General features: G+C 40.3%; 1 protein-coding gene across 1 annotated transcript in view; it reads right to left on the minus strand.

The window, feature by feature from the left end:
* The window catches only part of LOC122808056 (sialoadhesin-like), a 60,093-nt gene extending 43,185 nt beyond the window's left edge, over positions 1 to 16,908 (minus strand). Inside the window, exon 1 of the mRNA XM_044079039.1 lies at positions 16,749 to 16,908. The gene's annotated coding sequence lies outside the window, so the exon portion shown is untranslated. The remainder of the gene's footprint in view (positions 1 to 16,748) is intronic.
* Positions 16,909 to 17,435: the final 527 nt, after the last annotated feature.

The following is a 17,435-nucleotide window of genomic DNA, read 5'->3' on the forward strand; positions in this document are numbered from 1 at the left end:
GAGGAATGACTATAGCTGTCCTCCATTCACCTGGTACAAAACCTGTATGGAGGCTGAGATTGAACAGTGTTGTTAGGGATGTGGCTTTGTGCTTCATGCTATTTAAGATTCATTCAGCGATATTGTTAGGACCCAACAATGCAGTATTTTTAGCTGTTGATAGCACTTTTAGGACTTGGTCTAGTGTAATAGCTGGAGTTGAGTCAGTTTCAGGTATAAATTGAGGCCTGATGGAGGGGAGAGAAGGGCAAAGTTAGAGCTAAATTAATCAGCCAGTAAGTTAACTATATCTTCAGCCTCAGTGTAGGTAACATTGTTCATAATCAGCTCAATTCATTGGTGTGTTGTGTTTTTGAGATTACAAACTTAATTAACAAAATGTTAGTGATTGTTTTTGGCTTGGGTAGCTATTTTAACCTCAAACTTGACACTGGTATATTTTATTAAGCTCCTGATTTGTTTATTTTAGTGAAAAGGGCTGCAACATTCTGGGAAATACTCTTCTTACTTTTGATCAAAATGATTTTCTTTCTATTAAAATGCTTGTTGATATTTTGGTTCCACCATGTGGGATTGTTTCTAGGGTTTGCCCTGCACTTGTTCTTATGGGATACAGCTGCATCTATGCACTTGCTTACATGCTGGTATAGTATAGTGTACATTTCTCCATAGTCAGTGGAGTTAACTAGATTTGGTGGGGATTTGAAGCTTGCTAATGTTTCACTTAGGAGTAAGTTGTTAGTTGTTATGAAATTTCTAAAGGTACATTGGGTTGAAGAGATCGCTGGTTTCAGTTTTATTTTGAAGGAGACTGCTTTATGGTCAGACCTGACAAGTGATGAAGATATGCTAGGGCTGGTGCAAGATACTCCCATATTATAGGAAGGCCAAGATCCAATATAGTATTCTCCTAAGTGGGTACTCTGACTAATTTTTCCAGGGCATTTGTATTGACAAAGTCCAAGAATCTCCATGCTTGTCCTCTAGCTGTAGTGTAGGTTTCCCAGTCTAGAGTTGGATAGTTTAGATCACCTAGGAATATGGTATTGAGTTTAATAATGAGTGATTCCAGTTCCCTTAGATAAGTGTTGTGGCTTTCTTTTGTCATAGAGGGAGTTCTATAGCTAGCTAATATTTAGTATGGGAGTTTTCTGGTGGTTATTTGGACATGAAGAAGTTCTAGTGCATCATGCTGCTTTAGCAGAATTTATGTGAGTATGTGAGTCTCTTCTGAATATAGACTGATACACCTCCACCTTTTTTCCATCCTGCACAGTAGCTGGTCTAAACTTGTGGAGGGCATTACAACCCTGCATGTCTGTTGTGCTCTCTGCTATTTTAAGCCATGTCTCAGCCACCACACAGATGCCAATATCTTCCAATGTGAGAAGGGCTATTAGATAGTGGAGTTTCTTGCTCAGGCTCCTGGCATTAATTAGGAATACCTTCATATTTTCATTTGGTTGTTTTGTTATGTTGGCAGGTTTATCAGGCTTATTTTTGTTCTAATATATAGAAAGTACAAATTTTCAACAGGTACTGTCAACGTAAGGTGACACAGTTACATTTTATAAAAACAGCAGGATTTACTTCACCAGGTAAGTTTATACTTCTCCTTCTGTAAGTGTACTACCAGGAATGGCTGGATACTAAAATGCCTGCAATGCCAATCTAGCTTGTTATTTTCCTAGCAGAGAGGATATAGCAGGAATATACAAAGAATGCAGTAGTGCTGTTTCCATTACTTCAATAACAGCCTGTTTTGACCATCTGATGCTATAAATACTGAAAGCATCTCAATAATAAAACCTTCAGTGGAATTGTTGTTGGGGAGAAAACATCACTGTAGGACTAATAATTTAATTACATTTTCTTATATGATTTTAACCGCATTGTATGATATAATATAGGATGCTGCTGCTAAAAGTTGTTTCTTTAACATAATATCCACAGAAGAATCTGATTTCTCCTAGGCCAGCAAAGAAGGCATCACATCACAGTAGTCATTGCAACTGTTTTATTGAACTAAAACTAAACCATGAACCAGCCATAATTGTTTGCCGCAACCTATTACAATGATGTGTAAGCAAAATGTGCTTAGACTTGTGGACAGTCTGCTCTGGGTAGCATATCAAACAATCCGCCCCAATTGTCTTCTCTTGCCCAGTGTCCCTCAGTGCACTATGCATTATCAGGGTGAAGCATTAGCACTGCTCACTCTCTCCAACCATCATACCATCATACCATCAAAGTGGCCCAAGAAAGCAGGAGGAAATAGAAGGGGGGACGGCACCTTCTGTGATCAATAAATGCATGGGTCGATTTAGCTGCTGCAGGAATTAGCATGCTAGGCCATTGAAGTCTAGAAATAATAGCAGTTCACGCCATCATTTGTATGAGGGACAGTTAGCCATGGTGAGAACTATAAAAATGCCTGCCTGCAACTGCCTCTTAGCTACCAACCCAAAGTTATTCCTTCCAGAGTGAAAAGCTAACACATGAGGTTGGCTAGTTTAACAATGTTTTAAGGATCAGCAACAGCTTTTCTCAACACAAACCAGGGTACCCTTTCCATATGACTGCAACAGAGGCTGAATATAAGCCAAGACAGGAATTGAGTTATTAGGCCTTACTGCTGCTGTTTTAGTTGCCAACACAATACTGTCTTGAACTGTGCAACTGTCTGAAATATTCACAACTGACTACAGCATACAAACTTATTAATCATCCAAAAAAATGCCCTGCACTACAAAACGTATTACTACCCTCCTGTCCAGCAAGGGATCTTAGTTCTAATAACAAATTCTTATTACTTACAAATATTTGAAATAATTTTGCAGGAGACTTACTCTACTCCCAGTGCGTTGCTAAACTCTGGAATAGTATCCCCATGCAAATAAAAGCTGTCCAACAAACTCAGTAGTTTTAAACTAATGCTGGCCATGTACATGCTCCTCACAGGGTTAAAACTTTTTTCACTATACAATACTATCCAAATTATCTCCCTAAACATAATGTACTCAATGTCTTACTGAAATGACAAAACAATTTTTATACATAACTGCTGCCTGTATAATCCAATAAGTTGCATGTGTGCTTTCTCTTTAGTAACTTCCAGCTCTGTAAAATCTTAGAATGTATATGTATAAATATAACTACTGTCTGTATATAAATGTAAATAGAAATGTAAGTATTGTTTGCATATAAATATAAATAGAAATGTAACAGCTCTGTGTTTGACTGGACTTATGCCGTGTCAGCAAATGGAGCTTTTCTCACCAGGCCCCTGCTAAAATTTGGTATTACCTAGTCAGACTTTCTTTGTAAACAAAGACAAAGAAATAAAGCAAGAGTGACCAGTGATAACAACTTGAGTAAGGCCTACAAGAAGATACAACTGGAAGTCATTAAAACATAGTATAGTGTAACCCTCCCTAACACAACTTAGCAAAGCTAAAGACCAATGCTCAGTTCTTTTAATGACCTGAAATGATTGACCATCTTTGGCTAAAGCTGAAGCCCTGCCTATGTGAAGAGTGAATAGAGCTACCCAGGAAGGAGAGGTTTTGCAAAACTAAGGCCATCTAAGTAAGGCTGCTCAATATCCTGAGGGTGATGGCCATACCACCTGAGAGCTTGAACACCAATTTGGAGTGGCAGACCCTTAAGCATACTCTTCTAAGATCTGCTGAAAAATGAACTGATCAAATAAAATGACAAGGTGCCTTATTCAAAATAATGTGCTGGCCTTGGCATCACTGATCCAATTTAGACTTGCAAAGCCATATAGCAACAGATAGTTGCTAACCATATACATCACCCCAAGTTAGTGAAAAAGGAGTTCACTTATACAAAAGCCCCCGGTAGAGTATACACATAAGTATGGCCCAAACAACTAAGGAATGAGAATTTGGAAGAACTGAATGAAGCTCCAACAATATGTTACAGAGCAGCTGCTGTAACACATTGCCATTACCAGAGCAACTTTTCTCTTTTTTCCAAGCTACGTTTTTGCTGAAAAAGATTCAGGACATGGTAAAATCTGACAAACCTGTTGTTCTGGCCAGGAACCCAAAACCTGGTAGGTGCATGTGTAGTGTTTTATCCTGACCAGGAGCCTGAGACCTGATAGGTGCATGTGTAGTGTTTTATCCTGACTGGTAGCCTGAGACCTGATAGGTGCATGTGTAGTGTTTTGTCCTGGCCAGAAGACTGAGACCTGATAGGTGCATGTGCAGTGTTTTATCCTGACCAGGAGCCTGAGACTTGATAGGTGCATGTGTATTGTGTTATCCTGACCAGGAGCCTGAGGCCTGATAGGTGCATGTGTAGTGTTTTATCCTGACCAGGAGCCTGAGACCTGATAGGTGCATGTGTAGTGTTTTATCCTGACCAGGAGCCCAAGACCTGATAGGTGCATGTGTAGCGTTTTATCCTGACCAGGAGCTTGAGACCTGATAGCTGCATGTGTAGTGTTTTATCCTGACCAGGAGCCTGAGACCTGATAGGTGCATGTGTAGTGTTTTATCCTGGCCAAGAGCCTGAGACCTGATAGTTGCATATGTAGTGTTTTATCCTGACCAGGAGTCTGAGACCTGATAGGTGCATGTGTAGTGTTTTATCCTGGCCAGGAGTCTGAGACATGATAGGTGGATGTGAAGTGTTTTATCCTGACCAGGAGCCTGATACCTGATAGGCGCATGTGTAGTGTTTTATCCTGGCCAAGAGCCCGAAACCTGATAGGGGCATGTGTAGTATTTTATCCTGAACAGGAGCCTGAGACCTGATAGGTGCATGTGTAGTGCTTTATCCTGGCCAAGAGCCCGAGACCTGATAGGTGCATGTGTAGTGTTTTATCCTGGCCAGGAGCCTGAGACCTGATAGGTGCATGTGTACTGTTTTGTCCTGGCCAGGAGCCTGAGACCTGATAGGTGCATGTGTAGTGTTTTGCCCTGGTCAGGAGCATGAGACCTGATAGTTGCATGTGTAGTGTTTTATCCTGATCAGGAGCCTGAGACCTGATAGGTGCATGTGTAGTGTTTTATCCTGACCAGGAGCCTGAGACATGATAGGTGCATGTGTAGTGTTTTATCCTGACCAGGAGCCTGAGACCTGATAGGTGCATGTGTAGTGTTTTATCCTGACCAGGAGCCTGAGACTTGATACGTGCAAGTGTAGTGTTTTGTCCTGGCCAGGAGCCTGAGACCTGATAGGTGCATGTGTAGTGTTTTATCCTGGCCAGGAGCCTGAGACCTGATAGGTGCATGTGTAGTGTTTTATCCTGGCCAAGAGCCCGAGACCTGATAGGTGCATGTGTAGTGTTTTATCCTGACCAGGAGCTTGAGACCTGATAGATGCATGTGTAGTGTTTTATCCTGACCAGGAGCCTAAGACCTGATAGGTGCATGTGTATTGTTATGCCCTGGTCAGGAGCCTGAGACCTGATAGGTGCATGTGTAGTCTTTTATCCTGACCAGGAGCCCAAGACCTGATAGGTGCATGTGTAGTGTTTTGTCCTGGCCAGGAGCCTGAGACCTGATAGGTGCATGTGCAGTGTTTTATCCTGACCAGGAGCCTGAGACCTGATAGGTGCATGTGTAGTGTTTTATCCTGGCCAGGAGCCTGAGACCTGATAGGCGCATGTGTAGTGTTTTATCCTGGCCAGGAGCCTGAGACCTGATAGGTGCATGTGTAGTCTTTTATCCTGACCAGGAGCCCGAGACCTGATAGGTGCATGTGTAGTGTTTTGTCCTGGCCAGGAGCCCGAGACCTGATAGGTGCATGTGTAGTGTTTTGTCCTGGCCAGGAGCCTGAGACCTGATAGGTGCATGTGTAGTGTTTTATCCTGGCCAGGAGCCTGAGACCTGATAGGTGCATGTGTAGTGTTTCAGCAGCCTCATCCAGTAAATGTAGAGGAGCTAAATAATGATATAGTTCCTCTCAGGCAGCTGTAGTCTTCTGTGAAATTGAGCAAAAGTCTACTAAACCAGTCCATAACATTCATTGATGCTACCAACAAAGGCACTGAATATCTGTGATAAAATCAATCCAATCCCATCACCAAGCAGTGACGATCGATGCTAGTGGGCTCCTACTGTGCATCCAGGGCCAAAATGCACAGTGTGGATTGCTGTCACTGAGAAAAGCTCTCAGCTAAATTATTGCACTTCCCAGGGATGTGAATGCCCTTAAATAGTAACTGGATACATGCGGACGTGGACATATTTTTGTTGTGTGTGTGCACCAGAACTACAGCCTGATTCTTAGAGTGGAACACCACAATTCTTTTGTGAAAATACTCCTTTTGCACTACTTTGGCCACCCAAATAGGCATACATTCAAGAAATGTGATATCCCTGTTCACCTCAGTGGACCAGAAATCAGTCCAAGGCACCAAAAACTTGAGACCCTGGAAATATGCCCTCATCCTTACATCCCCTGCTGCATCTGTGAACAATAGCATGGTCTCAGAAGAGTTACCAACCCAAGTGTGACTAGGAAACTCCATTCTAACTTGCCAGGAAAAAAAATACCAAATGTGAAGGTCATCTGTCACTCTCTTCCTAACCCTAACATTATGATGTGCCTGCTTTGCACCCTTCAAAAATAAGCCAAAGACTGTATCAAAGCCCTACAGGGAGCCCCTGCACTGCATGCAAATTGAAAAGGTACAGCAATTCCATAACCTTATGCATTCTAACCTGAAGAGACTTCAAAAAGTTATTTATTCTTGATTGCAACCATGATAACTTTACTGCTGGAAGCATACATTTAAAGATCAATAAATCCACTTTTGGGACCAGAAAAACTAGAGCCTTATTCGGATCATCTATCTTGTCCTCTGCAAAAGGTACCCCAAGTTCAAAGCACAGCTGGATGGAAAGATCCATGCCTTCCTTGATGTCATCAGCCCCATTGCTAGCAATCAGGAAATCATCAAAGTAGTGTATAGCAGTACAGACATTCTCCTTTGCCAGAACCAATGGAGTGCCATACTAAATTTTCCAAAAGTGGCACAGGCCATGGTACACCATTTGGGAATGGCATGTCAGAATAAAACTGGTTTTTCATGCATATGCCCATCCAATGGCAAAGTTTCTGCTTGGATTAGCAGTAAATGAAATGGGGCTTCTATATGCAGTCCTGCTGAACAAGGACTGGGAAAACATTTGATGAGACTGGTGGTATCTTCCTAAGATGCACATTGGACCTGTTCTTCCAACTCGTTAATGAAATCATTAATCAACAAACCTGCTTGCTAAGAGAGAAGGTCAATGAATCTGTAGTGCTCCATTGTTTTCTTAAGCATAAGGCCTACTGGTGAAATCTGAAGGGAAAAAAGGAGTGACAAAAGAGCCTGCAATTCTGACTGCCAAATATTCTGTACTGAATACTCCATTAGAATATCTTCCTTTCCATGGTGTGAGTAGAACTTGTTTCAGAGTTTAGAATTAGATTTAATTCAGGATTTTAAAGAGCAGCCTATCAAAAATCCTTCTAATAGCTCTTGACAGGCTTAAGCGCCAAGATTATCAACTAATAGCTTCCCAATTTGTTCCACATGATGGGAAAGTGTTGTGCGCTACCTGCACTCAAAGGACCTAAAGAAATTCTTCCTTGGGCACCTAAAATGGATCCCCCATCCCTAACAGCAGCGTCCAGAGGGTAAGGGGGCTACCTTATGTCATCACTGACTGTAGGTTTGATGAAAACCTGCATTCCATAGACAAATACTTGATCACTGGATGAGTCTCCCCTCACACAGTGCAGACATATGGGATGCCCACACACACTGCAGACATGTGGGAACTGATATTCCAGCTAAGAAAATGGGCTGCTGTTAAATGCCTAGCAAGCCTATACTCTAGCCTTGATATTCTGTGAGCCTATTGAAACTAAGACCTTCAGCTTATCAGTCATTATCCAAAGCCAGATGTCTAAATGTCTCGCTTTCCATTTTAGTGACCTATCTACAACCTTAATATTTCTGAACTTCTGATCATGCCAAAGCCAGGAGAGGCCAGCCCTGAATCTGCGAGCCTCAGGATTGTAAGTAAATATGTGAACAAAGGGAGTACCTGCAGGGCCCTTTTCCAAAATGACAGACATAACGTAAATGAAACCCACTTCTCTTTCTCCACATTAGCATCCTCCCAGTCTTCATTCTTATCCTCACATCTATTCTGTTCTTCTTGTACAGTCTGCAGCTGGGAAGCTCCATGTCATTTTTCCTATATCTTTTGACTTATATAGCAATAACATCTGCTGTATCAGCAGTGTTATTTTATCCTTGCCTGGAACTCCTCCAACCTACTGTGTTTTGGTTGCAGTTTTCAGAAGCATGTAGACCTGCTTGGTTCTGTTCAGTTCTCACCTGGGTGCCTTCTGTGCAGAATGAGCATGCCTTTGCTGTGGTCATGTGGATTTTGACTGGGAGTTCTAGTCTCCTCCCATAACACAAAGATGCTCTGAAGGTGAAACGTTGATCTGTTACATTTCCTTTAGGTGTGTGTCCAAGTGTTAGTGAATGTGTATTTGTGTGTGTGTGTGTGTGTGTGTGTGTGTGTGTGTGTGTGTGTGTGTGTGTGTGTGTGCGCACGTGTGCGTGTGTATCTCTGTGTCTGTGTGTATGTGTGTCTGTGTGTCTGTGTGTCCTTGTGCTTCTGAGTGTCTGTGTGTCCATTAGCGTCACCTTTTATGATTTTCCTCATGTTTTTATCTGTGTTTGTTGCTTACCATTTCTTGCTCATCATTTTGTACCTTCTCTCTCACTCCAGGAAAAAATTAAGTGTTTTTGCAGACCGCTATACACACACACACACACACACACACACACACACACACACACACACACACACACACACAAACACACCATTTCAACAGTTGTGCAAGCATGAAAAGGGGAAAAATTTCCCAAAATAAATGATTTACTGTTGGTGCACTTTTAAAAAGTGTGCAAACATTGCTTTCATATAAAAAACAATCAGCGAGTTCATTGAACTGGTTGTGACAAGTTGGTTCCTCAGGGATATGTCACTCAACAAGCAGTAGGGCAGTCACTATTGGCACAGAGATCTATACACATGGTTTTCATTAGCTCACAGACTGTCTAGTTCCAATTCTGTGCAGTGCTGCATGCCAACAATTTTGCTGTGGCTGTCCATGTAATCGTGTGGTAATTTGTAGAAATGGTCACCTGAAGTTGCAGTGACTCAATTTGCTTGGTTGTGATGTACTCTATTTATTGCAATGATCTTTTGGTGGAAAATTGCAGTATTTATTTTCCAGTCCTGTATGCACACTGCCATTCACATTATTCACCTTTCTCTTCCTTCTGTCCTGCAACATTAAGAATCATAGGAATTTGAAGAAATACAAGGCAACTGAGTCTTTTGATAATTTTCGTCTTGCCACATTTAGACTGTACCTCCTTTTTCAAGGAGGGCTAAGCCAGTCAGGAAAGGGGAGAATTTTGCATCCAAATCCTCGAGTTCTTCTCTGAAGGAAGTTGATGCATCACGCTGCTTAATTTGACATTATTCCAGAGCTGGAGAAGGTGCTGTGTAATGAATGTCTTAACACTATTTTTTTATTACTGCTAATGAAAATGTAGATCCCCGGTTCTGATATTTGTGGGACTATTTGGTTTATGGAGATACAAGAGATCCAGAACCACTGGATCCTTAATGGTATGGAAGGCAATGCATAGATATCCCTTCAGATGCCTGTAACATATAGAACAGTGGCGGCTGGTGACTTCAAATTAAAGGGGGGCTGCAGGAGACAGCTGAGTGGGTGGGGCCAATGGGAAGGGGTGTGGCCAACTAGAAAGGGGTGGGGCTATGCTCAAAACCACAGCAACTGGAACTTTAATTAAATACTCTGCCCTGGGTGCCAAACCATCATTACAAGAGTCCAATCAAGACAAAATGAAGTGTAGAAGAAAAAAATATTTCAATGCATTGGCTACATGACAACTTAATATCTAGATGGAAACACAAAGGTTGTGAGGCATGAAAAAATAAATTGCTTTATAAATACATTACTGGAATGCCAATCAAAATCAAGTATAAAATAAAACAAGCAGCACTCAGCTCAAATCACTTCTCCTTGCACTGCAGTTCTAATTATAATTTATATTCAGCTTTATAAAATTACCAAGTAACATGCTGAAAGTAGCAATCTCTGTGATACCCCCATTTGCAAAAAATGTTTCTTATTCAAAAAAGACCTGCTGCCTGACAACAACTATCTACTTGTTTCATGGGGAACACATGATCAAAGTAAAAAATGAACATCAAAAAAGAAGCAAGCTCAAGATAAATTGCTTAAGGATTACTGCACAAGTTATGGACCACACATGATAGATTGGCATTCTGTTTAGTTTACGGGTAAAGCCTGCAAAAATAACTGCAAGTCTCCAACAAACGTAATGAGCTTCTGAAAATACTGTAATCCTGTCCTTTATTTCAAATACTGTCATATGCATTTCAATACCTAAGGCTTATACGTTATATAGTTATGTAAATACTCTCTGCATGGCAACAATGAAAAGGCTTTCAATTTTGGTAATTCTTTAACAGTATGCTTATTAAAGCTTACTTGCATCTTACAATCTCCGACAAGCTTACCTGATGGTCAGTAAAGCATTGCTACTTTAATACAGAGCAACAGGGCACTGCAATAGCATGCATTTTCTGAATAATAATAAGCATAAATCAACAGTATAAAAATATGACAGAAAACCAGAACATTATGCAAAATCAAGGACAGATGAAAAGCCACAATCGTACTTGTGGTCTGCCTTGGATGGGGGAATACTCTGCACACTTACACTGCATTACTGCTCCTTGCCTTACCTGGACACATCCAGAGCCACTACAATGGGGAGTTGGGGTGCAACAAGTAGGTCACAGTTTGAAATGTCTCAGGCTGATGGTGATGGCTCTGACACTCATACCTCTCAACCTCAGAGCAAGAAATCCTGACAAAGCCATACATAGAAGTGGGACACAGGCCCAAACATAAAGACAATGTTTAAATATTGCTCTTATAAACTTAGAAAGATAATAGAATAGTAGTAGGTCTTGCATTAGTATGAATTTTGGAAGGTATGAAATTTGAAACTCAAATGTCTGCCATTATTTTCTAACTTCGGTCTTTAATGATTTGCTACTAATTTGCCAGAAAACCATAATTTTATGAAAAACAAATAAAAAAATGTTATGCAAAAATATAAAATTGCCACACAATACAGCTGGGAACCTGTCAAAGAAGGGACACCTTTTTAAAATTAGTACTGTTAACTAGAGCAGCTGACAAAATAAGATCATCTACATGCATTTCTGAAATAAAAGTAATCTATAACTCTGATCATTACAGTTATTTATAATTGTAAACCCTCCGTGTGTTCTTCCAAAATTGCCATTTTGCAGAGGGATTATTAGGGGGAGAGCAACATTTTGAGCCAAAATTGGGGACAGTTGACAGGTTTGGATATTCCTAATTCTATAAAGTGATTTATTTTCACGTACCTCTCAACCTCTTAATGCAGAAAATCTGGACAAGGCCAAATATATTGGGGGAACATGCAAACAGTACTAAAAATTGCCCTTGTATAAACTTAAGACAGTTGATAGAATAACAGGTCTTGCTTTAGCATGCATTTTTCTGAAGGTTATGACGTCAGAAACTCAATGTCTGTCATTATTTAGTGACTTCATTCCTAAATGATTTGGCAGAATACCACAAATTTTATGAGGAACAAATCAAAAATAAGAAGCAAAAATCTATTCATTCTGCAAAATTCTGGACAGTTGATAGGTATAGTTCAGCCGGGGCTGTCTGAGTTTGCTGCCCTTCCCCCCATCACAAAATCATGGTCAAATGGAGTGTCCCCACTGCAGCCATTCCAATGTTCCATTCCTTGGTTATTTCACCCTATTTGCCATAAACATTGTAATGTGCATACTGCTTTACTTCTGCAATGATAAGGATTTCATTTGAAAGTTTTATTTTATATTTTACAGCATAAACCCTAATAGATATCTGCTAAACAAAGCAATGCAGTCTCACAGTGAAAATAGACTTAGCATTAAAACTTCTCTGCCCTTGAAACTCTCATTCATTGAAACAGCATTGAAACCCACATTCAAAGAAAATACATTTTGCCAGTGGCAGATAAAGATTAATTTTGGGCTGTTTTCAAATCATAGGCCCCTTGAACACGAAACATACACATGCTCTTTGATACACCTTCCTGACTGTATTAAATTATATTCCTTGTACAATACAGTACAGTTGTTAGAGGGCATTTTAAATTTATTGTTTTGAACATTTTTCCAGTAAACAATGAAACAAAATGCATGCACCAATAATGACAAAACTGCCTAATTCAGAACATTTCCATCATAAAAGTCTACTCAAACTTCAACAGTCCATCAGTATCAGTAAATATGCACTATCTCTGAAGAAGTAAAAGTCATCTAAATAATTCCACATTAAAGAAATCTGTTAACTAATGAAGAGGTTACTGCTAGCAAACAACTTTATATGTCATTGTTTCATCTACAAATAAAGTGCCTGTTGCCTTTGAGGAATAAATTGCTTATGTTGGATTAAAAAAATTATAATGCTAGTAATATCGCAATAAGGAATGGATGGAAAACTGATAACAGGTTCATAGTTACTAGGTATCTTCACCAAAGAGGACTGCAGCATCCATCCCCTTTGCAACAGAGTACAGTATCAGCAATGGATCTATCTACTGTGGGAGTAGATCCCACAGCCTTCTGCATCAAAAGCAAGTACACTACCTGTTATGCTATTTACAATGTAAGCAGACTCAGCATAAGCAGCACTAAACTTTTGTTCCCCTGCAGCTCTCAGCTCCTTGTAAAATCTACTCGACACTCAGCTGTATCTCTGAACTTTGCACCACAAGAAAGCTGGACAAAGCCAAAATTTATTTGGGGGGGAGGGGACAAAAGCCCAAAAACCAGGGACACATTTTAAACATTGCTTGTATAATGTTGGAAAGTTGCTAGAATAAAATGCTGTGTTACCACCATACATTTCACTGCCAAATATTGAACCCAGGTCCCTGTGCAAAACAGCCAGAGCAACATACCACTATGCCAAATCATCTATTTTTTATGAAAGAAAGGAAGACTGAAACTTAAATGGCTACCATTTAGTGAATTCAGTTCTCACCATAGCTGTCAACATCTTGGCACAAAACACCTGAACAAAGCCAATAATGGGTGAATACAGCCCCCAAACATATTCAGTGAGTTCAGTTATCACCATAGCTCTTAACCTTGTCACAAAAAACCTGGATGAAGCCAATAATGGGGGAATACAGTCCAAACAATAGGGACAAATATCCAGTGAGGACACCAGAGCAAACCCACACAAACACAGGGAGGACATGCAGACTCCACACAGAAGGCACCCCAGCCAAGAGTCAAACCAGACAACCCATAGCTGTCAGGGAACACTGCTACCCCTGCACTACTGTCTGTTTTAAGTAACAAAAATAAAGAAACCACAGACTTTATGAGGAACAGAACAGATATGAGGCAAAAATCTGCAAATGTTTTAGAAATGGTGGTGGGTAGGGAATTCAGGCTCTTGTCACTTGGGCCTAAGGTACAGGGTTCAAGCCTTATTCTCTACCCACCACCATGAAGCAACGGGGGCATTTTGCACACAGAGGCTGAAGCCACATGCTATTGGTCCAGCCTGCGGGCGATGCAGTCCAGTGACCTTCCAGTTTGTGCAGTCGTCACTGCACAGATCTCGGGGTTGGAAGGGTGGAGTTTCCATTCTTCCTTATCCGGACTGCCTAACTGAGCAGTCTGGTGCTCAGAAATGCCTGAGCATGCGTGCTTGGAGTTCTGGTCTGCCTAACACAGCAGTCAGAAACTAAGCACGCATGCGCGGAGTCCGGGAGATATTTTTTTAATTTTTATATGTTCTATGGTGGGGGACCCATTTTACAGGTGGGAGGGCTGCAGTCCCGCAGTCCTATAGCACGAGCCGCCCCTGATAGAGAATAAACAGACAGTGCCTCCAGTCTTTTCTGATACTTTTGGGTTTTTAAGTCAGCAATCTTCTGATTTTGGGACCTCTGTGATTTTTCCAGTTGTTTGATATGTCCAGTAAGGCACATCCCTAAGGAGACATTATATTCAATAATTAGCCTTATCAATATGGGGACAATGAGGTCTTTTAATCTGGATGATATTCTTTTGGTGATTAGCTGGGCTAAGGAGAAGGTTTTTCGGAATGACTGTGGGTGGGAATGGGGAGGTTGGTATAATGGTTAAAGCGGTTACCTTACAGACACAAGGTGCAGCATTTGATCCTTATATAAGCTAATTGTGTAGGCATAAAATGGCCCACAAGGGCAGTTAGACTAGTACTAATCTATAAACCTATGTTTTTGCCCAATGACCAAAACAGAAGAAATTGTCAGCCTAAGCTCCAAGGTCTTTAACAATATTCTCATTTTGGAGTGGGGTATAGTCTGTGTTGTATGCTGGAGGAGGGATTGTTTACTAAATGTCACAATATTACAGTGCTGTACTTTTTAGCATTTAATTTGAGCCCATTTTAGTGCACAAGGTACTTACAACTGGAAATTCTTGCTGAAGGACTTTGGTATAAGAGGGGACTTGATAATGAACTCCAGTTTACTGTCATCTGCAGACTGGTTAACCAGATGTCTTGGTTTATGGTCTGAAGATCAGATAACTAAATGTTGAACAAAGAGGCCTCAGAACTGAATCAAGTGGGACATCGTTGATTATCTTCATACTCCCTAATAAGGCACAAGCTGCGTGCATAGTGTGGGTTTTGTGTTTTATACAATTCACTATTCATCTTACTACAAAAAATCCATTTTTAATGTATTAAGTTTACTAACTGTGCTAACATGAGGATAGTATATAATGTCTTATCCAGGTTCAGCTACTCTGTGTGGATAGCATAACTGCTGTCAACAGTCTGTATTGCCCTTCAGCAGACGTTAACCAGATTCATTACCCTTGACAAAGGCAAACTGCTATGGATCTATCCTGTGGAGATTTTGAATATCATAGTTTATCAGGTCAGTTAAAGTATGTTCCATGACTTTACAAAAACTTGTCCGGCTGATGGGCCTATATTTCCCAGGGTCAGTAGTGGGTCCACAGTTGTGGAGTGGTATTATATTTATTTTTTATCCTGTTGTAAGCTGTGACAATCACAGCATGATCTGGCAGTACTTAGTACTTCATAAGATGAAGGTAATACACTGTTTATTATACCTTGTTACACTGTACTTTCTTGGTGTCTGATAGAATTATATATCATGCTGGAAAGCATAACCTTATATGGCAGAATTACATTTTCACTAGCCATTTGCAAATCTTCATGAAGCACAGGCTTAGATAAGTAAAAATGCACTGTAAATTAAATTCTGTATTTGATTATCTAAGACTGATTAAAGAAAAACAACCTGCACATTATTTCAGAATCAAACTTAACATAATCATAGGAGAATACAGTAATACACATTTTGTGTCAAAGGACATGAGGGATTAATTTCAACCAGAGGCAGAAATGATGCAGAATGTAAACATGCTAGAAGGCAAAATACACAACTTTTGCTTCAAGTGCAGCAATGCCCCCCCCCCCCCCCCCCCCCCCCACTCTACATATGGTTTACTATCAAAATATCGATCCTTACTAGGTCGAGAGCACTACCATCAGAGTCACAAAAAACAATCTAAGAACGGGTTTTAACATGGGTCGAGGTAGGGGAGATGTTTGTAGTTTGGAATAACACTGAACACCTTCCTCGACCCATGTTAAAACCGTTCGTAGATTGTTTTTTTGAGATCGATGTTATCGTTTTCGAACTTCCGGTTTCGATTACACGACATTCGCCGGAGTAAGGATCGACATTTTGATAGTAAACCGGTAGTATATCAGGGCAGAAGGATAGTTAATTTCCAACAGCTGTGACTTGGAATTATCAATTAGAGGACTAAAGTGAGAGTTAAGGAAGGAAAGAAATAGTGCTGAAGAGGCCAGAGTTTTCTGGCTTTTGTACTGTCCTGCAGTTTTTTATCCAGTACAGGTTCGTGTAGCACATCTGACAGAGCACGTGTAAGAAAGAATGACAATCTCATGTACAGTGGGGCTGGCATTAGGAAATACTGTATGCTTCTGTATTCTTTTACTTTTTTCACTTATTTAGGTAGACAAATGCAAACGTCTTAAAACAGATCTGTGATAGCTCTCAAGGTTCTATGTCCTATTATTAGAACCTATTAAAGTTGTTTTGTTTTAGGACAAAATGCTGCTGTTAGTTGTCTGATGGGAGGGTGTCTGCAAAACTAACATAAAATAATATGAACACAATAGCCTGTCCTCTTTTAAATCTGATGCATTTATATTTCACAGCACCACACACACTATTTCTGTGGTATGACGATGCAGCACATTTTTACAATAATAACGTGCAGTCTAAGTTGCCAAAATCTTACATCAAATCTTGCATATTTTAGCAAATTCTGAAGAACGTTATCTATAAAAGCCAAAGATCCTTCATATAAGAGTATAATATCTATAGTTCTAGTTGACATTTTCCTGAAACAATGCCTTTAGGTTATTTTCATAGGAGCCTTTTGATGGCATAATAAGGACTGAACAGTGGCATTCAGTCTCTTCTGTAGGCATAGCACTTCTGTATTACTTACAGGCACTATATCCTTCCTTCCTTTCCTTCCTTCCTTTGTCAAGCTCCAAAAAAGACAAGAAAACAGTATTATATGCACTACAATTTTCTAACTGCAGTGGTACAGCGGTTGCGTTGTTGCCTCACAGAAAGAGATTCTCCTGCTTGATTCTCGGCTGGAGTGCCTTCTGTGTGGAGTCTGCATGTCCTCCCCATGATCGAGTCGCCTCTGAAAGACATGCATGAATGGGCGTGCCTTCGCTGAAGGTTGGGCGTCGGGCTGGCAACTCATCCCCATAAAAATCGAATGCCAATCATTAGCGGACTGGAGTTCTGCTGTGGTGACCCCTAACCCGGAAAAGCTGAAAAGACAAACAAATGCACTACAGTTTTCTATTAACATTTATAAGATTTCATTAGTAAAATAGTTTGGTAAATATATATTGTATGCAACAATACTGACTTATCTGAATGAGATTTTCTTGTGTGTACTAGCTAGCAATGTAATTTATGGAGATGTGTGTGTGTGCGTGTGTGTATGTGTGTATATACAAGTGAATATGTGTGGGGGACATTGTTTTCCTGAAAAGCACCATTATTCAAATAACTGTTCAAAACATCAGAGAACGTGAAAAAAATCAGAACCACGTAATATATAAACTAAGCCTGTAACTGTCAGAAACCTTAATACATTTCCAGTTTAGAAACT

Source organism: Protopterus annectens, chromosome 8.part0 (genome assembly GCF_019279795.1).
Source record: "Protopterus annectens isolate FY-2018-M chromosome 8.part0, PAN1.0, whole genome shotgun sequence".
Taxonomy (NCBI): Eukaryota; Metazoa; Chordata; order Ceratodontiformes; family Protopteridae; genus Protopterus; species Protopterus annectens.